Genomic DNA, 24,026 nt, shown 5'->3' with positions numbered 1-24,026 from the left:
GTCTGAAAGCACTGACAGCTCATTCCAGACAATTTAACATCCAGCCACCTAGGGAACTGAGAATTTCTTATTCTGTCATTTTGACTAGTTAGGGCAGTTTGTTCATTTGCTTTTTTAATAGAAAGGTAGATTGAGAAGAAAAAAGGGTGGTAATTATCAGAAGATATTCAGAAATACTTTGGGTACCCATTAATGATACATGGTAAAGTTGTACTTCTCCACTCTTTTAAAGGTACGTGTGGTCCTGTGACATGTTTGGCCAATGAAATTGTGAACAGAAACAATGTGTATTACTTACAAGAAGGTTTACAGCCAGTGCACATTTGCCGTATTTACTTCTCTATCGAAGTTCTTGTGGTAACATGTCAAGACAAAGACTGTATCTGTGAATGATAAGAAAGAGCTCCCTGATGAGCATGCAGGTTGGCACCTAGAATAAACAAAACCCATGTAGTATTAAATCACTGTAATTTGGAGGTGTTTGTTACTGCAGCACAAATCAGCTTATCTTGACTGATTCAGAGGAAGTGACTATAATGATTCAGGTGTGTCCTCTAGAATCCAAGGTTAGAAATGCAGCTGGGCTTCAAGAAGACACTAGAACCAGGGCCTATAAAGCTGCCTGGCTGTGTCTCTCTTGTGTCCCACTCGTGTGTGTGCTCAGTCTCTCTTTTCCGCCCTCCACCTCTGAATGCTTCTCTCTGTCTCTGTGCCTACCTGTCTCTCTCTGTTTCTCTTCCTGCACCCCCAGTTCCCCAGGGGGAAGAAAAGGAAGGTGCTTCTCCCAAAACTTTCAAGCATATTTGTCTTAAATACCTCATTTTCCTGTCTCTCTCATACAAACACACACACACACACACACACACACATTACTTTGTTTCATTACTGATTTACTGGGGATGGAACTCTAATCAGCTTCACTTAGGGTCAGGAGCCCACTCCTAGTCCAGTCAAACATGGCAGGGGTGAAAGAAAAAAAAATGTCCATGGGGCAGGCATTTAAGATGGCTTATTGGGGCACCTGGATGGATGAGTAGTTGAGCATCTGTCTTTGGCTCAGGTCATGATCCTGGGGTCCTGGGATCGAGTCCCACATTGGGCTCCTTGTGTGGAGCCTACTTCTCCCTCTGCCTGTGTCTCTGCCTCTCTTTCTGTGTCTCTCATGAATAAATAAATAAAATCTTTCTAAAAAGATAGCTTACTATGAGCTGGACATATAATAGCAGCAGCTAATACTGAGACAAAGGCTTCTTTGTGGGGGTTATGGTTCTAAGAGCTCCATGTAAATTAACTCCCATAATCCTCAGAACAACTCCATGAGTTGGGTACTAACAGGACAAGCCCCATTTTACAGATGAAAAAAAAAAAAAACTGGAGACACATAGAGGAAGGGTAATGTGCCCAAGGTCACAGATGATAAGCAGGTTCAGGAATGTGAACCCAGACAATCTCACATAGGAGTCCTTACACTTAACCTCAATGCCATACTGTAATTGGCATCTGCTATAAACACCTTGTCTTTCCAAGCACAGCAGAAATCCATAATAAACATCCTCCACACCTATAAGAGTGCTTTAATAAAGTAAGGCACCAGCATTAGCAGCACTGTGCTAGCTAAATGTATCCACATTAAAGTACTATTGTCATCAAATGGTAGGAGATATCCCTTGAGAAGTTAAATTACTTGCCCAACTTTTTGTAATTAGTAAATAGTAGCCATGACTCAGAACCAAGTCTCCTGATTCCAAATCTAGTAGTCTTTAGGCAATACCAGGGTATTTCTGCCAGTGTCAGGAATCATGAATAAATCCTATTCCCTTCCCACTCAATGCCTTCAAAGCCACTACTGCTGTTGGCTCTGAAGGCAGTGACAGAGGTGCCTTTCTTGCAGTGGCACTAGGGAAGCTCAGAGGCCAAACTCCAGACCCCCCTAGCTACACTACTCTAGCACTAGGCTCTCATAGTATCCTCTATATCCCAAGCCTAAGAAGAATCCCTTAACCATAGAATTCAGAGCTGTCAGGGACCCAGGATCTCACCAGGCTAGGGGTCCCAGCTAGGCTCCCATCCCAGCAGGAAGCTGGAGCAATAACCAGGAACTTGGAAGCAGGCCAGATAGTTGGAGTGGACACACATGGAGAGGTCAGCAAGGGAAGCCACAACCCAAGGCTGTTCATGGTGAAGTGAGCCAGGGGATTTCTTCTTTGGCCACATTTACTCTGCGTAATGCACATCTGACTTCTCCAAACCCTTTCTCTAAGGATAGAGCTCCTAATATTTCATCAGACTCTGCTGGTTTTGGTTCAGGTTCTGAGAAGATAGAGCCTTGAGGAGAAATTATTGTTGCTGAGATCTGATGGGGCTAGGGCAAGCTGGGACTGACTTTACACACAGCCTTTCTCTACAGGGAATAATAGTACTAATAACAATAATGATGATTATTGCCATCTGTAGATCACTTGCCATGGGCTAATCTTGAGCACAATCATTTGTTGATCCAATACATATTTAAAGAGAAGACTAAGGCTGAGTCATTGCTTCCAGGTCACAAAGCAAATAAGCCAAAAACCGGGATTTGAATTCACATTTGTCTGATTCCCCAAGCTTTTCTCTGCATAGCACTGTCATCCCAGTGGACAGATGATCCTCAGCAGGCCAGGGAATGGCCCTGAAATTGACCAAACAGGTTCATTACTCTGTAGATGAGGAGGAAAAAGAAGGAACGAGGGCAAGTCAGGAAAATAATGAGAATGAAGAAGCTATAGACAGCAGTGGAAGGAGGAGAGAAATAGTAGGAGGGAGAGAGAGGCCCAGAGAACAGAGCTGCATTGACAATCTTGTGTAATTCCAACAGGTCGAGAGGAGAGAAAGGTGGAGAAGGATTGCAGGCTGGGTAATTGTTCTTCTGAACTTAGCTCCCCAAAGATCAATGGGTGTGCCAGCAATCTAATTGACTAAGTACTCCTGCTATTCCTCAAAGCCAGATGCTTTTCCAGAAGAAAAAAGGAAAGAAAAGATCAGCAGGTTCCAAAGGCTAGGGACCAAATCCCCCTCATGCTGCTTCTGTGCCTGGGAATCCACATTCTGCCTCTTGGTGCCAAGGGGGTGCCTCCATTCTCAGAGGGTAGGGTGTAGGGAGTTGGCAGTTTTATTCATCCTGGAGTTCTGAAATAAGCAGCACTAGGCTCCAAGCACTGCATGCTCGAGAGTCTAAGAGTTCAAACACAGAAGGCTTCATTTTTTTTCTCTGATTCACTTTGTCTTTCTGAGGTAGCTTTCTTGGAGATCAGCAATTTACAACTGTCTGTGACATGCATGCCAGCCTCAGGGAAGGAGAGAGGAGGGTCAGAAGAGGTAAGTGGAGCCCAAGTGACAGGGGCACCCCTTCCGGTGCATGCCTTCTGGCATGGGGTGCCTCCTCTTATCAGGGTTCAGGCTCCCACTGCACTCACCTGCCACACTCAAGCTTTGGAGAGACACAATATGCGGAAGACTTCCGCTGATTTTCTATCTTAGTTCCTTAGGAAACTACCGCCCCAAGTCCTTTAACCCTTCCCCATTCTGGGGGCTTGGTTGTAGAGCTCCTTGACTAATTAGCTCAGTGACCTTGGGAAGTTACTTAATATCACCATACCTCAGTTGCCATTAACTATAAAAATGAGTATAATCAGCATATATAGCTTATAGTAGTATCAGCATGAAGATCAAATAGGTTAATATACATGTAAAGTGTTAAGAACAGAGCCTGGCAATCTGTAGATATGCAGTGAAAGTTCCCAAAAAGAAGATTAAGCGTTCCTTCACCTTGTTCTTTCCCGTGAGCCTAACCTAAGACGCCAGCTCTCTGCAACCTTGGCTCTGGATCAAACAGAACAGAGGGGAAGAGGGACACATCACTGGAAATAGAATGAGAAAGAAGAAGAGAAGGGAATAATATTTGCTGAGTATCAATGACATGCCAGACATGTGCTTGAGGCTTCCACATGTGCTGCTGTTATTTTAAATATTAATAAATATAATGATAGTAACATTATTGTAGTGAACACAGTGCTGGAGCATTTTGTGCAGGGCAAAGCCTGTTGCCATTAAATGCACAAGCTCACTTAGTCCTGACAATAATCAGAAAACACAGGTTCTGTTAATTATCCCCATTGTATAAATGAGGGAATTGGGTTAAGGGGAAGTGAGAAGACCAGCTTTTTGGCAGTAGGATTCAAAGACAATTCTGTGACCTCACCCCACTCAATGAAGCCATGAGGTTGTTATGAAACTAGGCCTTCTGGAGAGCAGACCCATGAGAATATGTCCCAGGCCCCAGGAGGGAGAGCAAGGCAGCTTGTTCAAGAACAGATTCTCTTTTCATTCCACCGTCAGAAGAGGTAGGAAGGCAGGGCATTAAACCTCCTCAAGGTCCATAGAAAGGGACCAAAGATTAGAGAAATCAAGTGGTTCGACCAAAGTCACAAGCAGATACGGGTAGGATGCCCTCCGAGATGCTGCATAGGGTGCTACACTTCTGGTCTCGTACTATCATTGCAGGGTTCCCCTTGGACATCACCTTCTCAGACAGCCCTTCACAGGTCACCCTAGCTGAAACAGATCCACCATCACACTTTTGCCACTATTGCACCATATTTCTCTTCATGATGTTCATCATTACCACTTATTGCTGCATCATATCCTTATGTATATTACCTGCCCTGACTACATCATCAAAAGGTCAATTTCATGAGAGTGGGGATATTTGTCTCTTTTGCTCACTGCTATGTTCACAGAACTTAAAGCAGTGCTTGGCATGTGATCACTCAATATTGTTGAATGAACGATAAGCTAATTATTAATTAATCATGCCATGCTATAGCTGTCTTGGCACTTTTCAAATCTCCACTATTTCAACTCTCAGTGAGATCAGGGATTGGATTACCAGCATCTCCTCAGTGTTTAGTACTATGCCTGATACCTTGTAGGTGTTCAATCATGGTCTTTAAATGAGTGGATGAATGAATGGAGTAGAATTGAGTCTTTAGCTCCTACCCTGGTCTTTGTTTTTCTTCCTTGGGTACTGGAAAGTTCACTAGAGAGGACAAAGTTGGAGGCAGCCATGTGTAAATATGGCTTAGCTGATGGAAAGGGTAAGGTGATGTGTCCTGGGGCATGCATCTGAGAAATAGAGTCTGTTAAGGTGCACTTAAACCCCAGCCACTGCCTATACTTCAGTGACTTAGAAAAGACCCTGAAAGCATCTTCAGTGACTTTGACATCCTGGAACTGAAGGACTTTGGGACACAAGTGGTGCTCTCATCCTTTTAATAAAACTTTATGACTCAATCAAGGTTCTGGAGTTGTGTGGATTTTTTTAAAAAAAATACATAAAGGGTCTGTGGCTTCAGAGAGTGTGAAAACTCTTCCTAATATCTTGACAGAATATTTCTCCATCCAAAGGGAGGAAAAATAAGCCCAGCCAGGTAAGCACCCGGAATAACAGATGTGTTTTTGGAAGATTATGCCCAAGGGAGAGAAAATAAAGGTTTGCTGGATGCAGATGTCCTAAAAGCAGCAAGTTTATCCTGTAACCTTGCCAAGGCAATGCCTGCTGTTCTCACTGTTAATGCCAGAGTAAGAGAAAGAAGAGGAACGTTCAAAGAGTAAATCAACTCAAAGCTCCAAGGCAAACAAGAACAGAAATGGGAGGGCCCTCCAGGTTGAAGTCAATCATAAAAATCAGGCTGTGCCTCTCTTTTCTCACTGATGCAGGGTTTTAGGAGAGCCACTTTTGTCTTGGAGGCAGAGAAACATATTGGAAGGGATCAGTGAGGTCTGGGTTGGGATTGAGGCTCTTCCACTTACCATATGACCTCAGGCAAGTTACTTAGCCTCTCTGATTTGAGGATATCTGGAAGGCAGACCCTGCTCTAAAACATCTACCCACATTGCCAGTGATGCTTGATACCATGCCATTAGCAGTAAGTATTCCCTACTATTTTTTAAGATTTTATTTATTTATTAAAGAGAGAAAGAGAGAGCATTGGGGGTAAGGAGAAGGACAAGCAGACTCCATGCTGAGTGCAGAGCCCAATGCAGGGCTTGCTCCCATGACCCTGAGATCATTATCTGAGTCAAAAGAGACCCTTAATTGACTGAGCCACCCAGGTGCCCCAAGCATTTCTTATTATTTAGAACTTCTGTTCCTTAAGTCTTGGGTGAATCATAGACATAGGAGAGGCCATTTTAGCAGTGCAGTAAGAACACTAAGCTTAAATTCTATAGCTGGGACTCAAGTTCATATCTGCTTACCTCCAAAGCTTGTGATCTTGTCATTATTCCCTTTAACACTCCAAAGATAAGTCAAAAAAACAGACCCAACAGGTCAGTTCAAATGAAATTAAGCTTAATACCTAACACTAAGACAGCTGTGTAGTATAGGGAACCAGCACTAATGTGGAGTCAAAAGACCCAAGTTTAAATCCTAGGCTAGAGCATGTATGAAGTGTTTATGACCCTGAGAGCTGTTTATTTTACTTTACTGAGGTTCAGTTTCTTTATGGGAAAAATGGGGTAAATGCCTATGTCAGTCAAGATACACTAAGTTGTGATGCAGTAACAAACAGCACCAAAATGTAAGTGACCAAAAATAATAGAGATTTTTTTTGCTCATGCTATGTGTCTTTCTCAGTTCATTTGAGGGCTCTTCTCTATATCTGCCTCACTCTAGGATCCAGGCTAATGAAATATCTACTGTCTATTCCTGGCCACCCTGGCAGAGGAACAAAAAACCCAATGTGGCCTCATTTCTGCACTTAAATGGTTCATCTGAAAATGAACAAACATTACTTCTGAAAGCTCATAATTCCTTACACAGAACTGGTGGCGTGGTACTCTCAACCATCGCAGGCCAGGAATCATGTTCCTGCTATGTTCTCAGAAGAACAGAGAACAAAACTTTTGGTGAATGGCATCAATAGCTACCTAGTTCTTATCCTGGATACCTCATAGTGATGCTAGTGAGATTAAATGAAAAAATAGGTAGGAAAGGAGACAATATATATAGACAAATGTAGCATAAAAAATAAACTCTAAGTTTTTGAGCCTTAAAAGCAGTGAATGAATAACTCCCCATCTCTATTTTCTGCCCCCATTTGAATGCACTATCTTTTGAGAAATGTGACTGATGGGGACTTTCAAGTTCATCTGCTGAGGTCAGAGGCTTGCATTTCCTGGTTCTACTAGTTCAGGATGCAGTAAAGGAGTGTACCTTTTTCTATCACAAGTCACTGAAATGGGAATGCCAACACTGGTCACATGTCAAAGTGTGTAAACCATGAGAAGGATCACAGAACTGTAGGATTTTAGATCTGCAAGGGATCTCAGCTGTCCTCAATCTACATGCTCGTTTTTTCAGAGGAGGAAAGAGAAGCTGAGAGACGGGCCATGACTTACCCATAATCACACAGAAATATAGTGGTAGATCAGAGTCCAGGTCTCTGGCCTTCTAGCCATAACAAGCCATGGGTCCCTTTCCCCTGATTTTTCATTGTTCTATAGATTGTTGATACCAAATCCAGAGCTGGCTTGTGGGTGATGTTTTTCCTTTAAGCACTTTGAATCATTGATCTAGCTATAGTCTAAAATCATTCCTTCATAATCAAGTATGGAAAAATAAGAGCTATCTACAGGATTTTAGCCAGTCTGCAAAGGTCTCATTTAATAAACATTAAATACCTGATCCTTAGGAAAGATTATAGGAAAACTGAATTTTAAAAAAGACAAAAATAAACAGATTCCTGTCCTCAAAATCTTCCTGTCTAGTGAGGGAGAATATATGAGCACAGAAACAAATTATAGCATCAACATGGCTAAGTCAACAGCACTCTGAGGGTGCTATGGGAACCCAAAAGTGGGGGGTGGGGTGGGATGGGGAGCAGTCAGGGAAAGCTTACTGGAGGAGGTTTCACCTGAGCTGAACCTCTGAAGGATGATGAGGGTGGAGCAGGGGAGATAGTCAAAGGAAGAAGAGAGGAAGGACATTCTAGGCAGAGGCAGACACCTGGACAAGTAACCAGAGAGGGAAAACGGCACAGCTCACCAAGGGCACTGCTGCACCAGGCATCTGTGCAGGAAAAGCAGGACATAATGGTGAGCTGAACAGGGGCCAGATTGCCAGGCCTTGTGAGCTAAGCCAAGGAGTTTGGACATCCATCATCTGAAAGCTCCGGGGAGCAGGGATCACTGTTACTGCTGAGGCTAGTCTACAGACTGGGAAGACCAGCTTTTAAGGGGTTTGAAATTTACTCTTCTCTGGCAAAAACCAGTCAAGTGGTTTAGAGGAGAAAATGAACCCACTTCAAGAAAGCTCTAAGTTGTGATTTCTGATAAGTGGTGTTCTTGGGTGTCAATAAAACAGCACAAGACTCTGCTTCCTTCTCCTGGGCTCCTGGAGTGGCGGCACACTTATTTCCTTACTGGTCTTTTCCCTTCCAGCCCCTGTGTGCAGGACATTTCTGGTAAAAAACAAAGAAGCCACCCACATCTGCTGATCGTCACCCGACCCCCACCCCAGCAATCATGGAATAAGCAAACTCATCCTAAAGAAGACATGATAAAGTTCACTGATTCACGGGTTGGCCTTGAAGACAGAGGCCTTTTCCTCCTCGGGAACACGCCATCACCCTGTGCTCCTCCATGGCACATCTTCTCCATGGCACCCCAGTACTGGGAAGGCGGAGAGCTGCCTCTCAGGGCCCAGGCCTCACTAAGCCTGGCGTGGGGGTGGGCTCCAGTAAGTACTGAATGATGGAAAGAACAGATGCATCAGTGTTGCAAACCTGAATCTCTATTTTGTGAATGTAGTTATGTGAAAGTTCTTACAATGGAATCAACCTATGATAACATGTAGATGTGCACGTCATAAATCATTCATTTCAACAAATATGTGAATGTTCATCTATGTGCCAGGAACTGCATAAGGCTTTGGGGGTAAATAAAATAGACAAAATCCTCGTTGATGGTGTTTATGTGCTAGAGAGAGAGCCAAAGAATGAACAAACAAAAACAGAATACAATGACAGGCAGGATAATTACTCTGAAGAAAAAAAGAAAATTAAGCAAGAATAGGTAATAAGTGGTAGTAACTCCTCAGGGGAGGATTCCTGAAGAGGTGATATCTGAGAGGAGACCAGCATGAAGTGAGGGAGCAAGTAAGAGTATGTTCAAGCAGAACATTCTAGGGAGGGAGAAGAGTAAGTGCAGGCCCTAGAGAAGGCTATCTGTTCTCTGTGTTGCCAAAAGAGCAAAAAGTTTGCCTTGGCCAGAAGAAGGGAAGCAGGGAGGAAAATGAAGTCAGAGGTTGCCACAGGCAGGGCCTCCAACTCATCTACTTTAAAACTACATATTTCAAGCCTTTAAGTTGCTTTTTAAAAAAAAAAAAATCTTGAGTTTTTCAGCCTCAATGGGGATAATTTTTTGTACCTCATAGGATTGGTGAGGAGCGTCTCCTGGCACAAGACACACTGCAGTCAATGTTATAGTAAAGGTTAGCTATTGTCCTTATTATTAGCGTCTCTGCTTTAGAATCAGGATGGAGCGGTTTACGTGAAGCTCAGAGCTTCCTTCCTCTGGTTTTCTCTTCCCCAACTTGGGCTCCTTTCTGTAGCTCTGTCTTCCTTTTTGCTACAAGAAGGGGAGGAGATTGTCCTGGGGTTGTTCACAAACAATCCTGTTTGAAAAGGTGAATTTGATGAAACATGTCCAGGTGTAAAATAACATTCTACGTCCAGCTATAACAAGAGCTGTATAATTCTGATCTTTAGACAAACTAAGAACTGGAACCGTGCTCCATCTGAATACCTGTGGTAGGATGTTACAGTGGCAAAGCCTAGGCTTTGTCAGAAACATGGGTTCAAGCCCAAGGCTCACCAGTCACTAATATATCTGTGTGTGTGTGTGTGTGTATGTGTGTGTGTGTATATATATATATATATATATACACACACACATATATGACATATATATATATACAAACATGTGTAGAAATATATACACACATACAAACATGCATTTAAATTGCATAAACAGGGACGCCTGGGTGGCTCAGCAGTTTAGAGCCTGACTTCGGCCCAGGGTGTGATCCTGGAGTCCCGGGATTGAGTCCCACACTGGGCTCCCTGTGTGGAGCTTGCTTCTCCCTCTGCCTGTGTCTCTGCCTCTCTCTCTATGTGTCTCTCATAAATAAATAAATAAATAAATAAATAAATAAATAAATAAATAAATAAATCTTAAAAAAAAATAAATTGCATAAACAAGGGGTTATCACAGGCAATGTGGAATAAATGATAATGATTATGCTGAAGAAAACATGTTTGAAAAATCATGTACATATAAGGGCCAGCATCACACCAGTGGGGTTAGCAGCATAGGCTCATTTTGTTACAGGACTGTGAGATTGCCTTTGAAAACAGATGGATAGAATACAATTGGGATTTTATATTGCGTGTTTAATGAGAGCCAACAAAATTAAAAAAATGGTATTTGATCAAAAGGAAAAAAATGAATCCTTTTTTATAGAGGATGTTGGCTTATAGAATTGCCTCTTACTCAGGAGCAGTATGCCCTGATGCAGACAGTGGGCTCTATATCTACTCCCTTGTGTGATCTCTTCTAGAATCTCTGGGTTAGAGGTGCCTTCTTAAAGTATAAGGCAAATACTATGAAGCCACTGCCCTCTGTTAAGGCAAGAGATCCAATGGCCCCAGGGAGTCTTGATATTTTTATTTCTCTTGACTTGAAATACTATATAAAGCCTCATATTTTAAATACAATCAGTCTCCTTTTAAAAAGTGCTAAAATCCTCCCGGCAAAATGAAATGATTTTCTCCTAAAGGCTCCAACCCTCCTTCATTTTTCCTGTTGGGGTGTTGTTAACCTATTTCCACTAAAGTATTTAAATGTTTTTAATTAGATGATGATGAGGTGTTATTTTCTGAGGCCTCCCTGCATGGAGCAGAATCATCACTCTCATTATGTTTCATTTCAAACAGGGGGTCTGGAAAAAGGAATTCATTAGCAGAGTGCCTGAATGCTGTAGGCCAATGTCCCTATACAGAATCTAAGTTCCGGCTTGACACCTTTAAAATGAAGTCTCTTGTGACATATATGTATATATGCATACATACACATGTATATGTAGGTGTTTAAAGAGCACTTCTTGGTTTGAACTCTCCCACTTATAGTGGTGACTGGATGATTTAAAGGACTCTGTTGAGAGGTTTCCCCAGCTCACTCCCTTGCTCCTGTCTATCGGTCACTATGTGTGTGGTTCCACTATTAGGATCAGGCCCTGGGGACAAGGACATTTTCCAGCTACTGGATCTGATGTTTGGTAGTCTTTTATGGCATTTCGTTAACCACAGATTAAAAGTGGCTTTTAATTAAAAGTAGCTTTTAAAGTGCTAATTTACCCCTCTAGTCCTCCCTCTGACCTCTGTCCCCAGCCTCTAACCCGGCCACCTCAGCCATCCTGCATCCTGCTTCCTTGCCACGTGGAACTCCTCACCACTTCTGAACACGGCATGTCTTCCCAAGGCTCTATGCGTTCATCCCCACTGTTCCTTCTGCTGGAAATTATTTTCCCTTTGTCCTCTGGCCAGCAAATCCCTATTTACTCTTTTCAAGGCTCAGTAAAATGTCATCTCCGTTAGAAACTATTTGCTCGGGATTCCTGGGTGGTGCAGCGGTTTGGCGCCTGCCTTTGGCCCAGGGCGCGATCCTGGAGACCCGGGGTCGAATCCCATGTCGGGCTCCCTGTGCATGGAGCCTGCTTCTCCCTCTGCCTCTGTCTCTGCCTCTCTCTCTCTCTCTCTCTCTGTATGACTATCATAAATAAATAAATAAATAAATAAATAAATAAATAAATAAATAAATAAGAAACTATTTGCTCTTGTGCCCCTTTCTACTTGGCTTGGACAGCACTTGCCACCTGGTTCATCCACAGTACCTCTCACCAGATAGCACCATGAAACATTGTAAAGTCCTTTACATTGTAAAGTGCAAAAGAGCATGAGCCTAGGTATCAGACAATCGCTGATTCATATTTGAGCTCAGTCACCTTCTGGCCAAGCGACCTTAGGCAAAATGTGTAACTTTTCCAATTCCCACATTCCTCAAATATACTATGGAAGCAACTGCATGGAAACAGTCATACATAATACACGTATAGCATGTCTGGGGTGAGATTTAACTAACACTGTGTATGTACGGTGCTTATTAGGTACAAGATATCAGTATGTCGTGGCTATTATTGTGACCTCAGCCCTGTAATAGGGAATCAGTAACTATGTTCTGAGCCTTATTATCCTCTAAGTATGCCCTTTTAACGACAGTGAATGCTTAAAGGAGTAACATTTTAAGAGGGAAAATTTACCATGAATCAATTATTAAGAAACTAGAAATAAAAGATTAGTGTTCTTTGGTTGCCTGCACATCAATTCTCATCATATGCCAGTTAGGTCACTCTCACATAGGCTCTTTAAAGAAAGCTCCAAAGATGAGAAGAACCTAGGACAGGGAGGTGCTTGATTGGCTATTGGGACTCAACGAATGCCCATCACAACTGCCAGATCAATGGGCACTGACCTAAGCATGCTCTCCGGACAAGAACCCAAGTGGATTGGACCTGACAGTAGGATTTTAACCCAGGCAGGGCAGGAAATGTGTTCTGCCAAGAAGTAGGGTGGCATTTGCCACTTGGAGATAAGAGGCTGAGATGGAAAACAAGAGAATGAGGGAAGAAGGAAGAAAGAGAAATTAGACAAATTTGTCAAGGGCTAAGTGACAACATCTGTTGATGTTAGGGTCCAGTCCAGCTCTTTTGCATTTGCCTTCTTCATTCTTTTCTACATTTACCTATTCATTCATTCAAGTATTTATTGAACTGCTCTGTGCCTCAAGTATGGAGCCAGAACATAAATATGAATTAAGTATAGCTCCTGCCTGCTTGGAGCTTACATTCTATGGGGAAAGGCAAATACAGGACTATTTAACTCTGTTTCTATCAACCATTTCCTCCATTGTTCTCCCAGCATGTGTAGTAAAGTTCTTTTTGTAAATGTCAGCCTGGCATTACCATGCAAAGGAGATCAAGAGAAAAAGCAGGATTCTTCCCACACTTAAACCACAGTTTAAAATAGAGAACAAAAAAATAAATAAATAAAATAGAGAACACACAGCTCAGAAGTCAAAATTGAAGATTCCAATCTCTCCCCAAGTAAAGGCTCTTATTTCAAAGCTCTTCTTTCTAACCTTAGAAGATTAAGGTATTGTTTGAACAAGAGCTTTGCCTTAATAATTTTATGGAGAATATTGTGAAAGATATTGCAAAAAAGAAAAAAAGGAGACACAAGAGACAGACATTTTGCTGAGAGAAATCCAAGTGGCAAAGAAGGATCTGTGTTGACTTGGCATCTGCTGTGAGCTAGATGTCATGGGCATTTGCCCATCTACAAAAGCTCATCTTCAAATGAACTCACATGGATGAAATCCTTTGGAGGCACCATTCATAGCTTCCTTAACAGAACCCTTTGGGAAATAGCCATCAGGGAGGAATGTAGAGCACCTTCTTGACCCCATCCTAGAACAGACGATAGGTAAGCCAGAGAGCCCCATTCTAAGAAATAAGTGTGATTCTATAGTTATGCTTTTACTAAATGTGATGGGAAATATTATTAACTATCATAGTGTTGAGATAGCAGGTTGTTCTGCTATTTGTGTTTATGCTCTCAGTCACTCTCTCCCTCCCTCCCTCCATCCATCCATTCACCCATCCATCCAATAAATGTTTCTTGAACACCATACAGCAAGCACAGTGCCAGGCACTGGAATCTGATATTGGATAAGACACTATCTCTGTTCTGAAGGAACTCACCACCTGGTGGAAGTGACAGTGTGATAGGGCCATAAGAGAAGTTAGCAAAAGTAGCTACAAAGCACATGGGAGTAGCAGTTTAGAAGATTAGGGAAGAATCCCAGTGAAGGAACCCAGGGCAGGACAGGAAGAATAGGAAGGGCATAATGATGGGGAGGACATTCTAGGTAGAACAAATAGGTTGGCACTCAAGTGCTTATAAACCACAACTCAACAAATAGGGCATGGGTCCCCTGCTCCACTACCTATCACATACATCACTGCTTTTGACCCAATCGTAATGCATGTACTTGTGAAAATCCACACCATGTCCTATGAAAAACATGGTTCTGAAGCACAGCAAAGAAATGACAGCTCCAGTCTTGGCATTGCCTCTCTCTCTTACCGTGTAATTCTGGGAAGAAGGCATTTAATTTCTGTGAATCTTAGCATCCTCTTTTGCAAAATAGAGCTAAAATAGCTGCCTGGCAGAGTCATTGCAAGGGTTAAACAGCAGATGGTGGGTGCGGGGCCTAGGACTGGGTCTGCTACATGTTTATGAGTGCATGGCACTTTCTGCCCCTATTATTGCTACTACTACCACTATTATTCTGAACCAAGATTAAGGTTTTAACTTAATGTCTTTGACTGCAACTGTTTCTGGAAGGAGAGATACATTAGAAGGAGGACTGCCCCTCAATAAAAAGGTTTTCAATGTTCTCTATTAGGAATCATGAGCAATCTGACCTTGTAAAAAATAAAATGGTCTGAATCCTTTACGTCCTGGCTCTGTTCCTAAAGGCAGCTAAAGTGATATTAGAGACAAAGAGAAACATTGCAGGGAAGGCAGCGGCCTTAATTTCTGAGGTGAATGAGATGGAAGGCCCCAGTGCCCAGCGGTAAACCTCTTAGTATTTATGGAACTGAAATCACACTATTCCCATAAAAGACAAAGTTAAAAGAAGGGTGCGCTCTACATAATAGCCTCTTGTTAGGCCTATCTGATTACCTGGCTTCTGTTTTCTTGCAAACCGCCAGCACCCCCGTGTTTCAGGACTACAATCCACCGGGGGCGGACAGGAATTGTTTATTTAGCCAAATGAAAATTTCCGCTTAAATAAAAAATACTAGTGGCGTTTGGGTTGGAGAAACAATTACCCAGACTCGACATCGCAGCTGCAAATTACATCGGCAGTAAAAGCAAGTCGAGCGCACAGATGACACCGCCGCTGCCTGACATCAAAGGCAGCTGGCCTTGTTTCTTCATCTGCGGTGGGAACAATATTTCTCTTTGATCTTGGACACCAAGAACCAGCGTGGGGGAGGCATGAGGGGCAAGGAGGTGCCTGTGTTGATGTGTAACGACATGCAGCCCACTGATGTTGCATGGCTGAAATGCCACGCCAAGTCAGAAGAACACCATTTAAACAAGCGGCTGAAATCTAGATAGAGAATCAAGATGAAATGGTCTCATTCAATCACTTAATCAACAAGTCTTTTTGGAGAAGCAGCTGCAGGCCCACTCTCGCTGGCCTCTGGAAAGAGGGGATGGGGGCTTCCGAGGGGAGTGGTGCATGCCACAGGGTCAGAGACCTGGCTTGAAGTCCACTGTTGCTACTACTGTGTGCAGGAGCTTGGACACACAACTTGATGGTTTGTATCTTATTTCTCTCTTCAAGTCCTATCAAGCCCCTCTTCTTTTTTGCTCACCATTAGGCTCCTATACCTAGGAGTCTAAATCTAGTCCAAAGAAGTTGGGCTCTAATCCATCCCCATCTCTATCTCTCCTGACCTTAACCCAAACTACAACTTTCCTGGGGTGAGCAGCCAGTCCCACCTTCAGTGCTTAGGTCCTGATTCCTTCCTCTGAGCCCTGACACTGGCACCTCAATCATCTCGTACTCATTTAGGAGGGCAGTTCAGACAAGTGCAAAGTTCTCAGCTGGGCACAGGGCTGCAGAGGTAAGTCAGCCAGCTCAGCTCACAGTCAGGAGGGCGGACAAGCCAGCAAGAAGGCCAATTTTCTGGACACAGGGAACAGAGAAAGGACACCTGGGGGCTGGTCAAGGAAGCCCTTCTGGAGGAGGCAACACTTGAGCTATATTCTAAAGGATGAGTAGGGGTTCTTTAGGTAAGATATTTGAATAGTTTCATTGATAAGTTGATTCAGTGTTACATTTATTAACTTTTACTCTCTTAAAGGTGATTCTCCTGAGTAGCTCACATGCTTTTACACCTTTTCTTTTTTCCTTTTTTTTTAAAAAAAGATTTTATTTATTTATTCATGAGAGACACACAGAGAGAGGCAGAGACATAGGCAGAGAGAGAAGCAGGCTCCCTCAAGGGAGACCAATGGGGGACTTAATCCCAGGACTCTAGGATCATGCCCTGGGCCGAAGGGAGGCACTCAACCGCTGAGCCACCCGGATGTCCCTCTTTTACACCTTTTCTACAACCATTATCTCCAGCATTTCCTGTACATATTAGCAACTTCCAATCTGCTTAGCACAGAGATCTACAGATTCCTTGGGACTCCCTCCAGGAGCTACTCAGGAAAGAGTGGAAGGGGAGATTGTTCTGACCCTTCTTTCCCTGCTTCTTCTAATGAAGTAGTTCTTCTTTTATCAGCTTTACTTATTTACTCTTTTTGAGTAAGCTTTCTTTTCAACAAAAGATTCAGAGCCTCTGGGGTGTATGACAACTACAGGTCTAGATGTCAACAGTGACTGTTGACTTGAGCTTCCTGTCTCTAGCCTCTGGCTTTCTGACCATGTCACAGCCCTCCTGCCAGGTGACATCTACTGTAGCCCTCAGCATATGACCACCTAGAGTCCCCCTCCTATGCCCCATTAAATAATAATTGCTATGTTTGGTTGATGTGTGCATTGCATTTCATCTTTACAATGATTATCCTATGAGCAAGGCAGTATTCATTCTATTTTACTGATTAAGAAGCTGAAGCTCAGAAAAGTTAAGTAGTATGCCCAGTGTTACAGAGATGGTAAAAACAGACCCAAGGTCCATCCATGTGGCATCACTAAAGGACATAACATACAAATTACACCAATCCCTTCCACCCTCAGCTCATCACAATCCCCTTACATATCCTGTACACCAATCAAAGTTTTGTTTTTTTGTTTTTTTTTTTCAAAACACGCATGCTCTTGCTCACATCATTCTGCTAAAACCAGCTCCTAGGGTTTTCATCTTAGCAACTAGTATCATTTTTCTACCTAATGACCCAAGCTCAAAACTAATGACTCATCTTAACATCTCTCTCCCGACCACCCACAACCAATCAAGCCACCAACTCCTATGACCTCCTAATTTTTTTCCATATCTATCAAGATGCTTCATGGATGCGAGTTATTTTTTTAAAAGAAGACTAAAAGTAGCTTAAACTTTAAGTGGTTTAGGGACGCTCCGGTAGCTCAGTGGTTGGGCGTCTGCCTTCCGCCCAGGGTGTGATCTGCAGCTTCGGGATCGAGTCCCACATCGGGCTCCCTGCATGGAGCCTGCTTCTCCCTCTGTCTCTATCTCTGCCTCTTTCTCTCTGTGTTTCTCATGAATAAATAAATAAAATCTTTAAAAAAAACAAAAAACTTTAAGTGGTTTATTGCCTCACAGTACAGATTTCCAGAAGTAAGACAATTCCAGCAATGGGTAATTAAAAGATTCAGTGGTATTTCCCAGGTAAGTGTTTCTGTCCCCAGAGGATTGCCTTGTCTCCTTTAGCTGACCCTTCACAGATCCAAGACGGCTGCCACAACACCTGTATTTCCATCCCTCAGTCACAACTAGAAGCAAAAATGAGGACTTTCTCCTTGCCCATCTCTATCTAAGACAAAGAAACTCCTTCCCTGAACCACCCTTTGCCCTTAGCCACCAGCAGAATTCCAGTTCCTTTTATCAGCCAGAATTGTATCACATGTCCCCAATCAAAACACCAGTAAATGGAAGAGAGTGGCCATGATTTAACTTATCAAAAGTCACCCTCTAATCGGGGGAGGGTCCTGTGCTAGAGTCAAGTCTATAGAGAGAGTAAGCACCCAAGCAAAAACAAGTTTCTGTTGGCAAGAGAAGCTGGAGGACAGGCTTGAGTGGCAGCCAATCATTGCCACAGTCTTAAATCCACACCTCCCTCTTCTACTCTGACATTTCATAGACCAACCAACTATTATCCCTGCAACAGGTTTCTAACCAGGCTCTGCTCCCAGTTTGGTTTCTTCTAATGCAACAACCATTCCGCAGCAAAAATAAGGTTTGCCGATACAAATAGAATTGTATCTCATCTTACTTAAATATTTCAATGGCTGTCTATTAATAAAGTCCAAATACTTCAAGCTGGCACATAAACTCACTCTTAGGCCTAGAGCTCTATCTGCCTCCCATTTTATGCTAGCCCACCTCGCTGGCAGGGCTAGATCACCCTTTTCTGTCTCAGGAGCTCTCTCCATCCATCATCACTCAGGACCCTGTCCAAGGGTTTGTGTCCAAGCCCCTGAACAGGTAGAGGCCCAAAGTACTAAATCTTGTTGTCGGGTATGGGGGGATAGTGGATTTGACTCAAAGGCAGCTAAGTATGTACTTAGGAAAGCTGAGAAGCCGTAGCTAGGGACAGAAGAGGATTTTGGAATGTGACAATTTAAAATGAAGGGTGTATCCCAGGGGCTAAAACTAGAAAAGAAGAGAGAAACTAGAGACAAAGCACAAGAACAGCAATCTAAGGACAGCAATATGAGGCATGAAATGAGAGATGACCTGAAACTCTGGAGAAGGGACTTTATGATAGTGCCTGGGGCCTTTCCTGTCATGGGGAGGAAATCACAGGGTACTAGTAGGTACACACACACACACCCCACACCCCCCACACCCCCTACCTCCCACCCCCGCTCCAGCTCTTAGGTTCATTGCTTGCTCTTTGACTATTTTGTTCTCTACTGCAGAATCTTCATCCCCGCAGGCCACATTTCCCGGGCTCCTACAGTAGCCAGCTTCTTGTGGTGAGAGGGAGAAGCATATTGCTTACCTTTGGCTCTGCCTTGGGCAACACTACCAGCAGCTCTGTGCTCCTGTGGCTAGACCTCCAGCTGGAAAGGCCCACTGGGCTTCAGCCTCTCCCTGGGGACTCTGGCTTCTGGGCTCCAGGGACATCACCCTCTCACTTTTTCTCTCTAGCCTAAGGGTAGTAGCGATTTCCTGCTGCTGCTACTTGCAGAATGCCTCACCATCTCCTGATGGCTTTCCAGCTCCACCATCACTGTGTAACCAATTCTCTGAATTAAATTTCCTCTGTTTTGCATTCTTTGAGTGGATTTTTGTTTTCCTGATTGGACCGTTACTAATGTAGGCACTGAGCCAACTCAGTAAGACTTCTCTATGAAATCTCTCCTTACTCTCTCTTTTGTGTTCCTTTTAGGAAGCGGGACAACATGATGATGATGAAGAGCAAATGGTTGGCTGTCAGGCTGACCAGATTTCAAACTCCAGCTCTGCCATTCACTAACTGAAAGCCTTGGTTAAAATCACCTAGCCTTTTAAAGTCAAGGTTTGTTCAACTGAAGTTAAAGGTAGCGTCCTCTTCTTAATCCTTCTTCTAACTAAACAAGGTACTATATGTAAAACATTTAGGTTAGTCCCTGATACAAAGTAAATGCTTTACAAATGCTCCCTTACACCTGCCTCCATCATAACACTTTCTCTTACCTAGACTAGTGACTTACTTAAATGTCTTTGCCTTCCCTCCAAGGCAGTGCTTATTAAACTTTACTATGCATTCAAAGAATTCTGTGACTGTATTAAAATGCAGATTCTGATTCAGAAGGTCTAAGGTGAGGCCTGAGATTTTGCATTTCTAACACTGCCTCCAGCTAATGCTAATACCATGGTCTAGGAACCACACATAGAATAGCAGGTCTCTAGGCCAACTGCTGGCAAACTTCCTGCAAAGAGCCATACAGTGATTATTTCAGGCACTGGGAGCCACACTGACTCTTGCAACTATTCAATTCTGCCCATAGGACTTTATTTACAAAAGCAGGGCCCCAGGACTGGAGTTTGCTGACCCCTGCTCTAGGTTATAAATTGTCTCAGGACAGGGTCTGTTTTACTGACTACCTTATTCTCATCATCCAGCACAAAGCCTAGCACAGAGTAGCGCTCAATAAATGTTTGATGTGCCATTGAACAAATTCATTGAGTGTACTCAGTCTCTACTGTAGAACCTGAAACTCTAAAGCCAGTGTTTATTGAGTATCTACTAGGCCCCAGGAAACAGTCTAAGTACTTGATAGATTTTATTTTCTTTAATGTTCACAACCACTTCAAGAGGTAGGTACTATTATTACCCCCACTTTTCAGATCAAGCACACAGAGATCAGAACTGTGTGCACAGGCCACAGGAAAGCCAGGTTTCAGGACAGGACAGATTTCCAATCCCTGCTCTCTCTGCAGTCAGCTTGCCCTGGAAACCTCCTCTCATCATTTCTTCTAGGGATGTGATGATTTCCTAGAGAATAATATCAGTCTTTTTCTTTTTCCCTATCACTTGAAATTCCCATAATAGTGTTGGGCACATGGTAAGCACTTACCAAAGTGTTCCTGATTGATATTTTAAAATATCCTACCCTTAACATACATTACTGTGAATCTGGGTCACAGGGAAAGTGTCTTGAAGATCCTGTGTCCTCAGCATACATGTAGTAGAAGTTGAGCCTGAAGGTACCTATTATCATATCTAAAAATGCCTAAAATGATATTAATAATTTAGCAGTGAAATTCAAGTAGAGAAAGATTCCTGACGGTCTGTAAGTCCCTGGAGGTCAGAGGCTCTGTGTCCAGTAGAGACCTGTGTATTTTATGGCATTTATTAGGTATATGTTGACCAATAAAAGGAGTAGCAAAGTAATATAGTTGGCAGAACAGAGGACTGGGGCTCTAACCTGACCAGTTGTAGGCTAGCTTTGTGTCTTCATCACTCCAAACCTGAACTTTATCATCAGAGTATAAGAGCTTTGGACTAAAGCATCATTTGGTTTCTCCGGGTTTTAAAATGCTATTGTTTTTAAAAACAATGATATCATCAAAGAGATTTCAGAGTGTTGGCTCATAAAGAAAATGACCATAAACTACCAAGACTTAAAAAGTAATGTTACTTCTATGTGGCTGGTGTCCCTGTTTATAGCCATATTTTCTCTTTTCTATGGCTTCCTTTTGATCCACCCTACCAACCATTTGGTTTGGTTTCAAACCAAGAAACCAGATAATCAGGATTATTATTTTTTAATTTTTTAAATTTATTTTTTATTGGTGTTCAATTTACTAACATACAGAATAACCCCCAGTGCCCGTCACCCATTCACTCCCACCCCCCGCCCTCCTCCCCTTCTACCACCTCTAGTTCGTTTCCCAGAGTTAGCAGTCTTTACGTTCTGTCTCCCTTTCTGAAATCAGGATTATTATAATGGTTTGTAGAGGAGGTGTGAACTTATCATAGCTAATGATGTTAAATACTTCTGATGAAATGAGATTGAATGCATGTGTTTTGTGATGACTATTTTGTCCCTGGTATGAGAATGCTTGTGTGTGTGTGCACATACATACATGTTCACACATTTAAATATCTTCTAATGAAGATAAAAATAATCAATAAGACACTGATACTGTGTTATGGTTCCTACCTAACAAACAAGGAAATTGAGATGATTGGACAACTTCCACCAAGATACATACCCAGAAACTAGATCTCCTGATTCCTAGTCACATAACATAAAAAGAAATTGTGCTTTCCAAACATTTCCCAAGTTACTTATGTCTCAAATGCAAACAGCCCAAACATCTCTGCTACCTTCTCTTCAAGGCAGCCTTGTCCCAGAAGAGGAGGGATCTGAGGCTGAGTTCACAAACAAGTTAATGGCATTATTTTCCTTGCAATCAATCCAGCAACCCCAACCAGGAGTGACTGGCCAAGCTTCTCACTGCTGAGACTCCTTTATGTTTATGGAAGGTTCAAGGGCACCATCCCCTAGCATAAGTGTTGCCAAGGACAACAGTCCCTAGTCCTGGAAACCTAAAACTATGTGTCATACCACAGACACCCCACTAAAGGGGCCAGGTCTCATCTTAGCTTTGTTCCACAGTCCACTTTTAATTTCTTTTCATTCTACAGTTATTTATTAAAGGCCAACTGAGAATTCAGAGGCATTGCTATCATTTGGGTGTCCAGCCCTAGAATGCAAGCTTTATGTTTATTAACACACTTAACATTCACGATAACCCTCTGACATAGGTACTATTCTTATTCCCATTTTACAAATAAGGAAACTGAGGCACAGAGAGTAACATGATCAAAATCACATGGTTGGCAAGTGCTAGATCTGAACAGACCCCTAGGAAGCCTCCTCTTTATACATCATCATGACTGTTATAAGAGAGACACAACCCCCGCCCTCATGGAGCTCCATGTAATGGGAAATATAAGAGGCGAACCATTAATTTTAAGTGATAGGCTTAATCACAATTCTAATGATATGATAGAGAAGTTGCAAGAGACTAAAAAACCTGTAGTGGGGGATCTGATCCTTGTGGGGAAAGAGGGGGTATCAGGGAGGCTTTCCCTGGGGAAAAACTGTTGGCATCCAGTTCACAAGGATAAGCAGGAATTCACCAGGTAGAGGGTGAGAGGAGTCTCCCAGACAAAAGGCAATGAGGGTAGATGCTTGAGGCAAAGAAGAGTGTGGAAGGTGAAAGGAACATCAAGAAGCCAGGGTGATGGATGTCAGAGGACAAGGCAGTGGGGCACCAGAGGAAGCTGAAGAGGTGGCCAATGTCTGCACTCCGGTGGCCGCGATGGGATGGGGAAGCAGGGCAGAGAATAGAGATATGACTAGAAAACCACCTAGCCGGAAGTCTAGATGTGACTCATCCTGTCCTTTATGCCTGACTCTGGAGCTCTTTCCTTGCTTTAGGATCCCCACAGGGCTTTCCAAAATAGAGTTACACTAGAGACTCTATTTAGGAAAGAAAAATGAAACATTTATTGAACATTTGCTCTCTCATTTAATGTAGTCAATCCTTCACAACAAAATTTTTGAGGCTTCTATTAAATTTTATGGTTTTGGAAACGAAAGGATCAGAGACAAGGACCTGCTCACTGTCATCCTGTGCTGTGGGAAGGAGTTGGCTCTCAGGCCAGAGCTTTACTATTCAAATTCTTCTGCTCCTTCCACTGCTCCATAGTGACTCTGGATTCAGTGGAGAAAGCAATCAGCAGAGGATGCCACAAAGAGCTCCAAGAAATCAAGGTCTATGCAAGTCCACGGAAGCTACCTCCTTTGCTTGTGAAGTTTGGCATGAGAACTAGTGTGAACTCTTTCCTCCCTGAGTCCCTCCTTACCCCCACAGTCAGCATCTCAGAGGGAATCAGATGGCACACTCAGATTGGACAAATGGAGGAGAGTTTAGTAAAAGGCCTACTGACCAACGTATAGGATGGGTAAAGGACAATCACCAGGTATAGTAATTACTGGGCACTATCCTCAGCCTTCTTCTGAAGGAGCAGCAGGAGTGTTCACAGGACTCTGGAAAGGGTATGCTTGGGGAAGTGGGAGGCTGTAGAGAGAGGGCTACCTGACAGGATTGTGGTGTTTAGTCCTTATTGACACCATAGGACAGCAACCAGGGAAATAAATACCCAAACTCATTCCCATGCATCCTCTAGCCTCCTGTTAATGCTCCCCACTGGCCAAACCCAACCAAAGTTTTGAGGGTGTTATGGGCTGAATTGCATTCCCTGAAAGTTACATATTGAAGCCCTAATCCCCAGTACCTCAGAATGGATCCAAATATAGAGATAGGTCCTTTAAAGATATAAATAGGTTAAAATAAGGCCATTAGGGTAGGCCCTGATCCAATATGACTGGTGTCTTTACTTTTTTAAAAAAAGGGAATTTGGACACAGACACATACAGAAGGAAGACCGTGTGAAGACACGGAGAAGACGGCCATCGGCAAGCCCAGGAAACAGAGGTCCTTGAGAAAACCAACCTTGCCACACTCTGATCTTAGGCTTACAGCCTCCAGAATGGTGAGAAAATAACTTCCTGCTGTTTAAGCCACGCACTCTGTGGTGTTT

The 24,026-nt window shown here is 43.0% G+C and overlaps 1 protein-coding gene across 5 annotated transcripts in view; it reads right to left on the bottom strand.

Moving 5' to 3' along the window:
• The window catches only part of DAB1 (DAB adaptor protein 1), a 1,027,070-nt gene that overhangs the window by 954,452 nt on the left and 48,592 nt on the right, over positions 1-24,026 (bottom strand). For all 5 annotated transcript variants that reach the window (XM_038537411.1, XM_038537399.1, XM_038537400.1 and 2 more), the window contains exon 2: positions 299-383. The gene's annotated coding sequence lies outside the window, so the exon portion shown is untranslated. The remainder of the gene's footprint in view (positions 1-298; positions 384-24,026) is intronic.

The sequence above is a fragment of the Canis lupus genome, chromosome 5 (assembly GCF_011100685.1).
Source record: "Canis lupus familiaris isolate Mischka breed German Shepherd chromosome 5, alternate assembly UU_Cfam_GSD_1.0, whole genome shotgun sequence".
Classification (NCBI taxonomy): domain Eukaryota; kingdom Metazoa; phylum Chordata; class Mammalia; order Carnivora; family Canidae; genus Canis; species Canis lupus.
This window is presented reverse-complemented; position numbering and strand designations above follow the sequence as displayed.